At 34.4% G+C, this 12,403-nt stretch overlaps 1 long non-coding RNA gene across 2 annotated transcripts in view; it reads right to left on the reverse strand.

The window, feature by feature from the left end:
• LOC309559570 overlaps positions 1-12,403 on the reverse strand; it is a 317,658-nt gene that overhangs the window by 86,376 nt on the left and 218,879 nt on the right. Inside the window, exon 3 of one of the 2 annotated variants that reach the window (XR_014225475.1) lies at positions 1,209-2,174. The exons of the other annotated variant lie outside the window; for it this stretch is intronic. This is a non-coding gene — a long non-coding RNA (uncharacterized lncRNA). Of the gene's footprint in view, positions 1-1,208; positions 2,175-12,403 lie in introns of those variants that run through there. 2 annotated transcript variants of the gene reach the window in all.

Genomic DNA, 12,403 nt, shown 5'->3' on the forward strand with positions numbered 1-12,403 from the left:
TCAGAAGCTCTTATATTGCTAATGGGGCCTTTGGGTAATATCAGGCAAAAATAATGGTTGTTGGAATAATATTATTATTAATATCATTATATTTGTAGCTCTACCGGGGTTGATTTACCAAAGGAAAATAGGGTGTTCATTTTGCAAGGGAATTAGCACTTTGAAAGGAAAACTTCCCTTTGCTTAGTGAATGTGATAACAACTTACTATACAAAGAACACAAAATCATATGCAAGAAAAATAACAGCACATGACCGAATGTTGGAAGTCAGCAGAGCTTTACTACATTCACTAACCTATGGGAAAAATTCCTTGAAAAGTGAAAGGTCTAATTCCCTTTAGTAAATCAATCTCACTGTGTGTTTTTTAACATCATGCCTCAACATTTTAAGCAATAAAGAACATTAGAACTATTTAATTCAGTGCTTCAGAATTGATGATGTATTAAATATAAATGTCTGTAATGCACAATGGAGAAAACCACAAGTAATCTTTATTACACATGTTATGGAGCAATCAAGAAAATGACACACATTATGTTAGTTTTATGAACATGTTTATTATTACAGATTGTAATTAAGTGATGTCCCATAGCTCCAATATACCATTTAATGAGGTTCTTTAGAGCATAGGCTGTGTCGCAAGGTCTGTCAAATGGATGATAAAATAATTAATTTTATACATTAAAAACAATACAATTTTTAAAATATTATTATGTTTATTTGAATATGCTAATGTACTATGAAGCATATGTGCCATATTAAACATAGAACTAAATTCATGTAGTTTTAATGTAGTTATCCCAGGTGTTACATGTATTTTACATGTATTTTATATGATATCTAGGTTTCTCTCTCTTGTCCTGTTGCCAATAAAATTAGTATTGTCATGAATAAGAGAATCCATGTATGTATGTATGTATGTATGTATGTATGTATGTATGTATGTATCTATCTATCTATCTATCTATCTATCTATCTATCTATCTATCTATCTATCTATCTATCTATCTATCTATCTATCTATCTATCTATCTATCTATCTATCTATTTCTATACTGTATGTGTCCGGTACCTAAATGCAGCAAAAAGTAATAATCTCTTATGCTTAAAAGAAATCTCATGATGAATTATCTTATGAAGTTGTCTCAAAAAAAAAAAATATATATATATATATATATATCTATATATATATATATATATATATATATATATATATATATATATATATATATATTACTGTTCTTCTGTTTTTCACTTTTGCCCTTAGAGGGCAATTAAGGAAACAAACGATTTGTAGAGATTAACTGACTGTGAGCTTTGCATACTAATATAATGGCATTTGGCTACAACTGGCGCACTTTCTAATTAATGGAGCTTCGCTCTTTCAGTCTGAAATGTCTGCTTTTCGAGGATTAGACCCCTGTGGATTAAAGTTTGCATGAAGCAGCAGCAAAGAAAAAAAGGCGTGATCCACATATCCCAAGTGCAGTGTAAGCTGAATACAGCTCCTTATTTACACTAGTGCTTTAGAACTGGATACAGAATTGACATTCACATTACAGAGAGGGAACAATAACAGAGATGGTGAGGACATCTCCCCCTCATCTACAGTGGGATTGTCAGAGGCTGCAAACGAAGACATGTAGCTGAACCCGGATAGCCCCATCAACATACTGCAGGTTGCATCTCTTGCTTTCTCTGTCGATTCTCTCTCTCTCTCCCTCTCTCTCTCCCCCTCTCCCTCTCTCAGCTTCCATCTCTTGCTTGCTTTTTGTCCCATTGTGCACAGCGTGTGTGTTGCTTGTGATGTGATTGCATATGCAAAATGTGAGTCAGGAGGTTGGGCTTACTATGCTTAGTGTGAGATGCTCTCTCTCTTTGCTGCTGATTCTAGGTTTTTAATGATGTGTTCATTTACACCTGGAAGAAAAAAAAGAAAATAGCATAATAAAATGCCTATTAACAGTGTTGTCTGAGATTTCCTGTAGCAAGAACAGTCTATCTGCTTTAAACATGAACATTACAAGGAGACAATATAGTTACAGACCTCTCTCTTTTACATATGGTAGCCAAGAAGTGGCAGATGGTTTTATAATAGCTGTAATCCATAAAGAGAAATGGCATTTTTCATAATTGCTATGATTCTTTGGATCGCATTCCAGGGGGTAATAGCTGGAAAATAAAGGGTTAAAATAAAAATAAGTGAATAATTCAGGAATGACTTAGAATTAGATATGAAGAACAGTTCATTACAAAGAATTTCTTATTGTCTTATAAGAAATAATGACTAATTGTGATCCTAAATAATGCAATTAAATCCTTTACAATACTGTTTATGAGAAATCTTCATAAAGTATGAAGATGGGGAGGGTCAGTGGCTTTACAGGAGTTTTCCTAACATGATGCCTTCCCTATTTTCTGTTTTAGAAGATTGATGCTTTTAAGCTAAAAAAATAATACAAAAACAATATATTTCTACTGGTAGCAAAACAAAACAAGTAACACTATTAACAAAAAAGTGTTAGACATTTTTACACAGTCTATTTTTTAATTTTATTTTTTATAGTGAATGAAATCATTCACAACAAACCATCCCACTGCTATAGAAATAACTTTTACAAAAAAACTAAGATAGTCATTCTGACGTTGATGAAATGAAATTAGAGCTTGCAACTCTTGCAAAGTAATGTAAAATACGGATTTAAACAATTGCATTTTGATTGGAGGATTCAGACTTTTGTATCTAAATGGTAAACAGAGGACAATAAATACTACTTTATAAAAAAAAAATATCAGTATAAATACTGGTGTACAAATGATTATTTTCCATATTTTTAATTATTATATAGGGAATAAAAATCTATAGATATAAAAAAGTAGAAATACTCTATGTTTAGTGAAAAAAATTGTATTTTGACATTGTGTTTGCTATTTTAAAAAATAATGCAAAGTTAAGTTAAAACATCAGTAGCAATAAGGCTGGTTTACTAAAGGAGTTGAGAATGTTCATACAGTTAATTGTGTGAAGAATACCTAACATGTTTTAATCATGTGAAAAGCAAATCTCTATTTATCTATTTCATTTGCATGTAATTGGACAAATGAAGTGAATATTTACACACTTTATTTTTTAAATATTCTCAATTCCTTTGGTAAACCAGTATCAATAACTGTAAGTTATAGGAGGAACCTATTTTTGGTTTATTAATTTGAAAGCAAATTTGTTTTTTTTTAGTAGTTAACACTGAATGTAATATTTGATTTGTTTTATTCTTTCTTCTGTCTCAAAATCTTAGTAACTGTTTTAAAAAGGGTTACCAATAATGTTATGCATACAATCTTCTGTGCCTTTTTTTTTCAAGGACATAGTACATAGCATGTAGTATAACTCAGATAGTTGTGATATCTAAAACGAATGTGATTAAATTATGCTATCTATCTATCTATCTATCTATCTATCTATCTATCTATCTATCTATCTATCTATCTATCTATCTATCTATCTATCTATCTATCTATCTATCTATCTATCTATCTATCTATCTATCTATCTATCTATCTATCTATCTATCTATCTATCTATCTATCTATCTATCTATCTATCTATCTATCTATCTATCTATCTATCTTTTTCCATATTAATTATATTAATTTAAAAACCTAACCTTAAAATATGCATATATCATAAAAAAATGTTTCAGTCAACTTTTGTGGATGCATACAATTTCTGTGCTATCATTTCTACTATCTCCTTCCCAATCTATTTGTTGAGTGTATATGTTAAACATAAGGTTTAGCTATGCCCATATAGATGTGGCTGGCTGCTCCCAGGTGTGAGTTAGTTTGGGTGTCGTAGAGGTATGTCACCTAGGACATTTAGAAAATATAACTGTTCAAGAAGCACTGTTTTATTCTATACTACAATAAAGTTAAGTTGGGTAGTTATGAATAATTAGAGGATGTCTACCTACAGCCACTAATCAGATTCAGACTTTAAAAAGAAGTCTGAATTTGATTGATGGTTATGGGAAAATATCTCTTGTATGTAGTACTGACATTTTGAGGCCCTACATAAATTATTTTTTTTTTTTGCCAGAAAACTGGCTTCATTTGGAGTTTAAACTAAAAGGGACCACATGCCTGTTTTGCTATTTACAAACAATAGCACCAATTTTAGCATAATTGATGGCAATCAAGCCATGTGTGGGTTAACTCTATTTATTTGCATTGAAAGCAGATAACACTCATATGTTTAAAATTCTAAAGCTAGCCATACATTAAAGCAGTAGTAAAGTCATTTTATTTAGTTATATCCACAGGTAAACCTATAATAAGGCTTACCTGTAGGTACAGTAAATACCTCCTAAATGTTCCCCTGTTTAGGAAATATTTACTTTAGCAGCCCTGGTGATGTCAGAGGAGCATGCCATCTTTTGAGAGAGCTGTGCTACAGCCTTGACTCCCACGCACATGCACGGGAGTGATATCGCCACAGCTCAGCCATTCAAAGGGCTGGAGACCAGCGAACTCGGATTTAGGACCGATAGTGAACCCGGAATGAATGACAGTGCACCACTGCTGGGCCTTATTTTAAGGTAAGTCTTTCATAATGTTCTAGTACGCTATGTGTACTAGCACATTATGCTCATAACTTGCAGAGAGAAGATTTTTTGGGGAGGGTTGAAAAAAAAAATAACCCAATTCCCACATTCACACATTTGAGTTGTATGGAGGAATCACTTCTACTGAGCTATTACTGAGCTATTACATTCTGACAGTGGCCAGATTTCCCCGTCATCAGAATATACCGATCAGTGCTGCTGACTATAGCTGGTGGCACTGATCCTTTGGAAAAAACCCAATGGGCTGGTTGTACAGAAGTCAATCTGTAGATTGACTTCTGTACAACCACCCTGCCCGCACATGCATTAAAATTTGTCTGGTCCCTGTTAAACCAACAGCATTTTGATCCATGTATGACTGCTCTAAGAGGTAGAAGTCCCTTCTCTATATGTATAGTCAGTAATAAATTCCCAGTGGGTCTGAGGTTCTTACATACATGCCTTCTCACAGGTTGGATTTGGACATAAGTATATATGGGTAGGCTTGATTTTGATTTTTTTGATAGAAGGCACCCCCAGTTTTGAGGTGCCTAGTTTTATAATAAAGTTTGAAATGATTGCATTCATTCTAACACTCTTTCTGTTTAATCTTTGACTAAATAAAAAATAGATAGATAGAGTAGATTCCTTTATTTATAGAACCACTGATTATTTAAATATCTCATATAAAAATATTACCAAGTCAAGTTGATCATATAAAATATAGATGGATTTTGATCCATTTTGGATATTCCCATGCCCAGATCCCCATAGATATTTCAGAGATTCTAACATTGGCTTTCCACTACTAATTACATCATCATTCTAGCATAATAGCCTGCTTTCTCAAGGCTTTTTCCTAAAATTTAAAGCTAAACTCCAGCCGAGTATTCATTCTTGGACAGTTGTACAGGCTCCTCTCCTGCACTGAAATTGCTTTTTCTAATTTCACTGCACAGTGAGCTCTCACAGTGTTCATTAGAAGCTGAAGCAAATCAGATAGGGCCTGCCTCATATCTTGGCTTGAGGACATTCGGCATCATCTAGCCATATCCTCTCCAGCCTTACTGTCTCTTGCCTCCCACTTACATTTTTTGGACATTAGTCCTTTCAATCATGGTGGCTTATCATCACATGTTGGCTTTACCTAGGGTGGTAGGAATGCAAATAAAGCCTGCCTAGGATTGCCCATTTCACCCAATTGACACCCACACATTAAGGTATTTTGACATTTACATAACTCCTCCCAGGAGCCAACCTACTAATTGCCTAGGGCTTTTTGGAGAAGCACTGAGGCAAGATGCTGTGATGTTTTCAGAAAACTAAAGTTTACTAAAAGTAAACTGGTGGGAGGGGCCCTGATTGCCCCTCCCACCAGCCATGATCTGCCTGCATTGTTTAGAGAAGCACAGAGATTACGTCACTTGGTCTAAAAAAGATATAAAAACAGAAAGGTTTTAAGCATCATTAGCATGTTGATGAGGGGGAAATGAGGAACATAAGCAGTTTCAACTGCAGCTTTGATAGAACAAACACTGATAAAACACTGGTAAAAGCTGACATTTTTTTTCTGTTCTTACATTTAGGAGCCATATATTAGATTTGATTTACTAAGACTGGAACGTGCAACATTTGGTGCAGCTCTGCATAGAAGCCAATCAGCTTCTAGTTTTTTTTTTTGAAAAGCTGAAGTTAGAAGCTGATTGGCTACCATGCACAGCTGCACCAGATTTTGCACTCTCTGGTTTTAGTAAATCAACCCCACTATCTCCTTAATAGAATATCATACTTTAAATTTCCATTAGTTGTTACATTAATGCCTAATTGTTATTCTTTGTATTTAGTTTTGGTAACAAATATGTTTATCTCATACAGATATATAAAGTAAATGTTACCCTATGACAGTTTGTAGAAAGTATCTTCTCTCATTCCATGTACCCTGCTTGAAAACCATATTATTTTGTAGGTTTAATTTCCATTATTCCATGTAGACATTAACACATTTCTCAAAAGCATACATCAGGTTTTAATCAGACAGATGGGCATCAGAAATATTTTTAGGTATGATCCTCTTCTATATATGTACTATATATTTGTGTGTGCCTATATATTGTACCTTCTCTTTGGCCAGAATATAATGAAAAGTCAAGCATTTTACTTAAACTCCTGTAGTCCATGCTGTTTCAGGACCACAGACTACCATGCTAAGTGTAGCCTAAACATTTTCAATCACAAATCTCAGTGTGACTTCTACCACTGAGATCTATCCGTAAGGGGAAAGGTTAAATGTCATCTTTCACGTTGTTTTGCATGTGCAACCAGCCAAAACCTACAAAACATTTTTCCTACATTTTTGTTGTGTTTGCAGTGAAGCTATTGATTTTAAGATGCTTAGCCTACAGGCCATAACCTGTGCATAAATACTTTTTTCTTTCTACTGGATCATCTGTGGGACAGGGTTAGGGCTCTGAATATGCAGATTTTCAATTTATTTGTGTATTTTTTTATTTTTTACTGATTTAACTGGATAGACTCATGTCATTTTTCAGTCTCCCTATGTAAATAAATAGTTCATATGAAATTACTATACTGTCTTAACAGAATAGATGTTAACCTGAAATACATTCATTTTGTATCTGAAACGTTGTCATGTAAATTGCCGGTAAATCAAATTTGTAACATCTTAAACCAAAAAATTGTATATATTTTTAGTAAGAACTCCTGCCAAATTAATTTAGTTTTACCTGGATAGTGATTAGAATACTAGTATAACAAATATTTATTCTCCATTACAACTCTCTGAAGATCTACCACTGTGAGCATTCTCTGTTCTCTGCCAGTCTCCTCCTATCTCTGCACACACTGCCTGTGCTTGTCAGAGGTGCATTCAAAATGGGAACATAGAAAAGATATTGGGAAACAATAAAAGGCATGAATCCTTATAACTGTACTAGAAGTGTATCTTAATGTTAACAGCCTTATCAAAATTAGTGTTATTTTTGTACATAGAGGCAGCCATATTGTCTCATTACATATGCATTCTCTGCATTCTGCTAAATGGCTGCTCTTAACCACTTTTTGCGATTCGGCACTGTGCGAATTTAACTGACAATTGCGCGGTCAAGCAAAGCTGTACCCAAACAAAATGTACGTCCTTTTTTTCCCACAAACAGAGCTTTCTTTTGGTGGTATTTGATCACCTGTGCGATTTTAATTTTTTGCGATATTAATAAAAAAATGCGACAATTTTGAAAAAATAATAATATTTTTCTACTTTGACAGTTAAAAAATATCCAATATATTTATTTTTTGTCATATATTTAGGCCAAAATGTATTTAGTTTCATGTCTTTGACAAAAAATTCTCAATGAGCGTATTTTTAACTGCTTTAAGACCGGAAGATTTTACCCCATTCCTGACCGGGCCATATTTTGCGATTCGGCACTGCGTTATTCTAATGGACAATTGCGCGGTCGTGCGATGCTGTACCCAAATTACATTTATGTCTTTTTTTCCCCACAAATAGAGCTTTCTTTTGGTGGCATTTGATCACCTCTGCGATTTTTACTTTTTGCGCTATAAACAAAAAAAGAGCGACAATTTTGAAAAAATAACAAAATTTTTCACATTTTTTTATATGAAATTCCCCCCAAAAAATGTAAAAATCAAAATTTTTTAACATTTTAGGCCAATTTGTTTTCTTCTACATATTTTTGGTAAATTTATTGTCTATTTTTTAAACTAGTAATGGCGGCAATCTGGCGGTGATCTGCAATTTTTTTGCGGGACTGCGATATTGCGGTGGACAGATCGGACCCTTGACTGACATTTCTGACACTTTTGGGGGTACCAGTGACATTACTACAGTAATCAGTGCTATAAATATGCACTGTTACTGTAAAAATGACACTGGCGGGAAAGGGGTTAACTTTTATTGGTGATCAAGGGGTTAATGTATGCCTGGTGCTTACTAACATGTGTGGGGGGAGGGGACTGTGTGATACAGGCACGGATCGCAGGTTCAGCTATGCTGAATCCTGCAGTCTGTCCCTGCCTGTCACTTAGGAGATCCGCCCGCTTGTGTAAACACTCGATCCCCGACGATTGGGGAAGAGCGGAGTTGATCACCGCCGTTCCTTCCCTGGCCTGACTCCCGCTGTAACTGAATACAGCAGGAGCGAGCGTCCAGCGGCACGCGTGCTGCTCACAAGAGGAGGAGTCCAGCGACGTAGGTCTACGTTGCTGGACGATAACGAACCACTTTGCCACAGTAGGCTCAATGTGAGTGGTCGGCAAGTGGTTAAAGTATATGTATTGTCACTACTTAAAAAAAAAAAGTGGATAGAGTAGGGGAAGGAAAGAACCTATGTCAATGTTTTATTGTTGTATGTGTCGCTGCTAGGTAGAGACCTACATATCCTCTGTATTTGTTCTGATTGCCTTTGCAATTGGAACAATAAACCATCAGAAACTCAACATATTTCAGTTGTTTAAAAAAAAAAAAAGGATTTTTTTTTGGGAATCCTTTTTCTCATTGTTTTCTGGAAATCTCCTCTTACTTCCTGTTGCATTTCTGGGACACAAGATGCAAAAACAAAAAAACAATACTGACAGGGCATTTAACTTTTCCCTACTCTATCCAAACTAAAAACAAAATTTCAATTATACATATGCTTTGACTGCATCAGTCTTTAAATGCAAGTCTTTGGTTCGGGACTTGATTAAAAGCAGAAGTCTCTGTTAAAATAAAGCTATCTGCAGATAATGCATGTTGATAAAACAAGCATGGGAAAACTGGTAATGGCATAGGTCTTTCCACAAAAATACATGTTCGGATTGGCCCAATAAGTATGTTTAGAATTTTAGAGGAGGGAAATGCAACACTGTTGAACCCCTCTGCTGACAGGTTATCCTGGAGGAAAACAGTAGTGATTGGCTGAAAAGGTCAGTGGTCAGGCCATTTGATTGATTCTTCCCCAGAGAATACATGGTCAGGGGATATCTGTTGAGGCCGGGCTCTCTGTATATGAACACACTGATCAAAACATGATCCAACAAGGAAGTAAAAATGCCAAAGTTTATTTTATGCTCCATTTTACTGTTTGTTTTCTGAGACTTTGGTCTACCATTTTACCTAACAACATGTATGAACATCCCATTAAAATGGCAGAACATAGAAGTGGCCTTGCTGAGAGAAACCAGGATTCAGGTAAAAAAAAAAACTGAACAAGTAGTGTCAAGGGTGATCTATAAATAGCTTTTGGTGAGCACACAGAACAATAATTGCATGGATTGGCCACTGCAAAGATCCCAAGAAATCTATCAAAACAATAGGCATTTAACCTATGCTAAATACGTGTTTACTATAACTCATGTAACATATTAAATATATTGGGTACAATTATATTACTACTCTGCAAGATTATGCTGGTACTTTATTGTACTGGATTTAGAGTAGGTAAAATATAATTTATGTGAATGTGAGTATTCAATAGTGTTTTTCTATGATAAATCTTTAAACTGAAACTTTATCAGTGGTCTATAGTAGTTGCTCTGGAAAGCATAAAATCATCTAATAATGAGTATTTAGAAAGCGTTCAACAGTTATTTCGCTTACAGCGTTGTTTTTTTTTCTGCATTGTTTCATGTGACTTATACTTTGGTAGAAATAGTCTTAAGCACTGTAAAACAAGGAGCAATTCTAGCTCCTTCCCCTTCACCAATCACATAAAATAAATTTGTTGACAGTGAGCATGCTGATATCTTAGTATTGTGGTGTATACTTGCACTTGACTTGGCAGTTATTACTGAGACCAGAGGACGGGATGAGGACATTGTGTATTTTCATCAAATCTATGGTACTATTACATTAGCAACAAACCATTTTTGTTGTGGAAGAAAAACATACTTTATCCACTTTATTTTTGCAGAGAAAGAGAGGGAGCTAGTGTAACAGAGGTCAATGGATCTGTTTAAATGACCTTTTCTGCTTATATTAAATAAATCTGTGAGTCGCAAGGTAAAGCAAGGTAACTAAGTGTTGATAACTATTGCTTTAAAGCCCTCATTGCACTACCATGTGATAGCAGAGTATTCCTGATTTATTTGGGTTTCCCTTAGGAAACTAGGAGCTTTTCAATAAACCTAAAGCAAACTGATCAGTTTATTAGCTTCTAATTAAATTACTCTCAATTATTTCGAAAAAAAAAAAAAAAAAAAAATATATATATATATATATATATATATATATATATATATATATATATATATATATATATATATTCATCTTACCTTATCCTCATTAAAGAGTAGATTGACATTTGTGTCGTTTTTGATATTTATCTAAAGTTTCTTTCACCATCACAAAAGCATTAAAGCATGTGCACATATACATTATGGTTAGATTGACCAGAAACTGGTAAGTAGTTATATTTTTTGGTTTTAGAAAAAAGATAGATAATTCCCTGATGAAAAGGACCCAAGTCAGGCAAGGCAACTGTGCTAGTCACTTTTTTACTATTCTGACCCCAAAATAGATCAACGCATCACCAAGCCATTTCTTTTTTTTTTATTTTTTTACTTAATTATGAATACTTCTTCCCTATTCCTATGTATTTATACCTGAAAAGCTGTGGTATCAAAAAATGTATTGGGACTTGTATTACTGTTGTAAGGCCACTAGACCAAAAGCTCTCCTGGCACAGCAAATAATTTGCTTAGCTATATTTGTGTTGCAAAATGCTACTTAATTTGTAAATCCAAAATCAACATGTTAACTAATGTGACAAATTTATAAATGCGTTTAATATGTGGTTTAAAGTATAGATAATTCAGAACATATTTTTTTTCTCTTACCGGCATATTAGGGGGCCAGCTTCAAGCTACGCCTCACAAAAGGTTGGTCAGAGAATAAAACACATATGCTCTATATACCAGCAAATCAGGGGACAGCTTCAACACCCCGCAAAAGGTTGGTCAAAGAATAAATCACATATGCTCTATAACAAATTTATAGATATACTAAACTACTACTGAAGTAGGGGTCTTCTAAAAAGGGAGTTTTATTTTTCAGTTCAGCATTTAGAGATTTTGCAGTGGGACCCCAGCCCTCTATATAAGACTTGGAGAGCTAAGGAGTAGATATATATTAACAAAAGTAATCTTTTATTGAATACCTCAAATGTTGTAGGGTTCCTAAATCAGCTCTATTAATATTAATCCATGTAAATTACATTGTCTAGGTTCCATAATTTGATAAGAGGTTCCAAAATACTATAAAACCACTGCATCCCTTTTAGCAGAGTATTTTAACATTTAGTAGGGTGGAGGATGAATGTAATTCAGCATGTGTGCACTCCCCAGCATCTCAAAGCTGAACATGGCCTAGCACTCTCAGGAAAAAGTGATCAAAAACAAGGCAGATCTCTTTGGATAATACCTATGTTTTTATTTCCTTGATATAAGACTCAGGTTCTCCCCTTACCTTCAACCATGGGCCAAAACAGGCACGTTCACTTGAGGCAAAAATGCATGTACAATGATTTTTTAGTAATTGCATCATGCATGCATGGTTAGCCACCATCAACCCATGGTTATGTTGGTAACAATAGCTGTATATAATGATGCATACAGAATCACCTTAGAGGTTTCAAAATAATATAAACCACTACACCCCTATGCATTATACATTAACCAACAGAAGCAGGAAAAGTTTATAGTTAAATAAAATACTTTTTATTGGCTACCTCAGTATATAAAACGTGTATGTTTTCAAAGCTGTTCAAGTCTTTTCTTCCTGCC

The sequence above is a fragment of the Pelophylax lessonae genome, assembly GCF_965119305.1.
Source record: "Pelophylax lessonae genome assembly, chromosome: 7".
Classification (NCBI taxonomy): domain Eukaryota; kingdom Metazoa; phylum Chordata; class Amphibia; order Anura; family Ranidae; genus Pelophylax; species Pelophylax lessonae.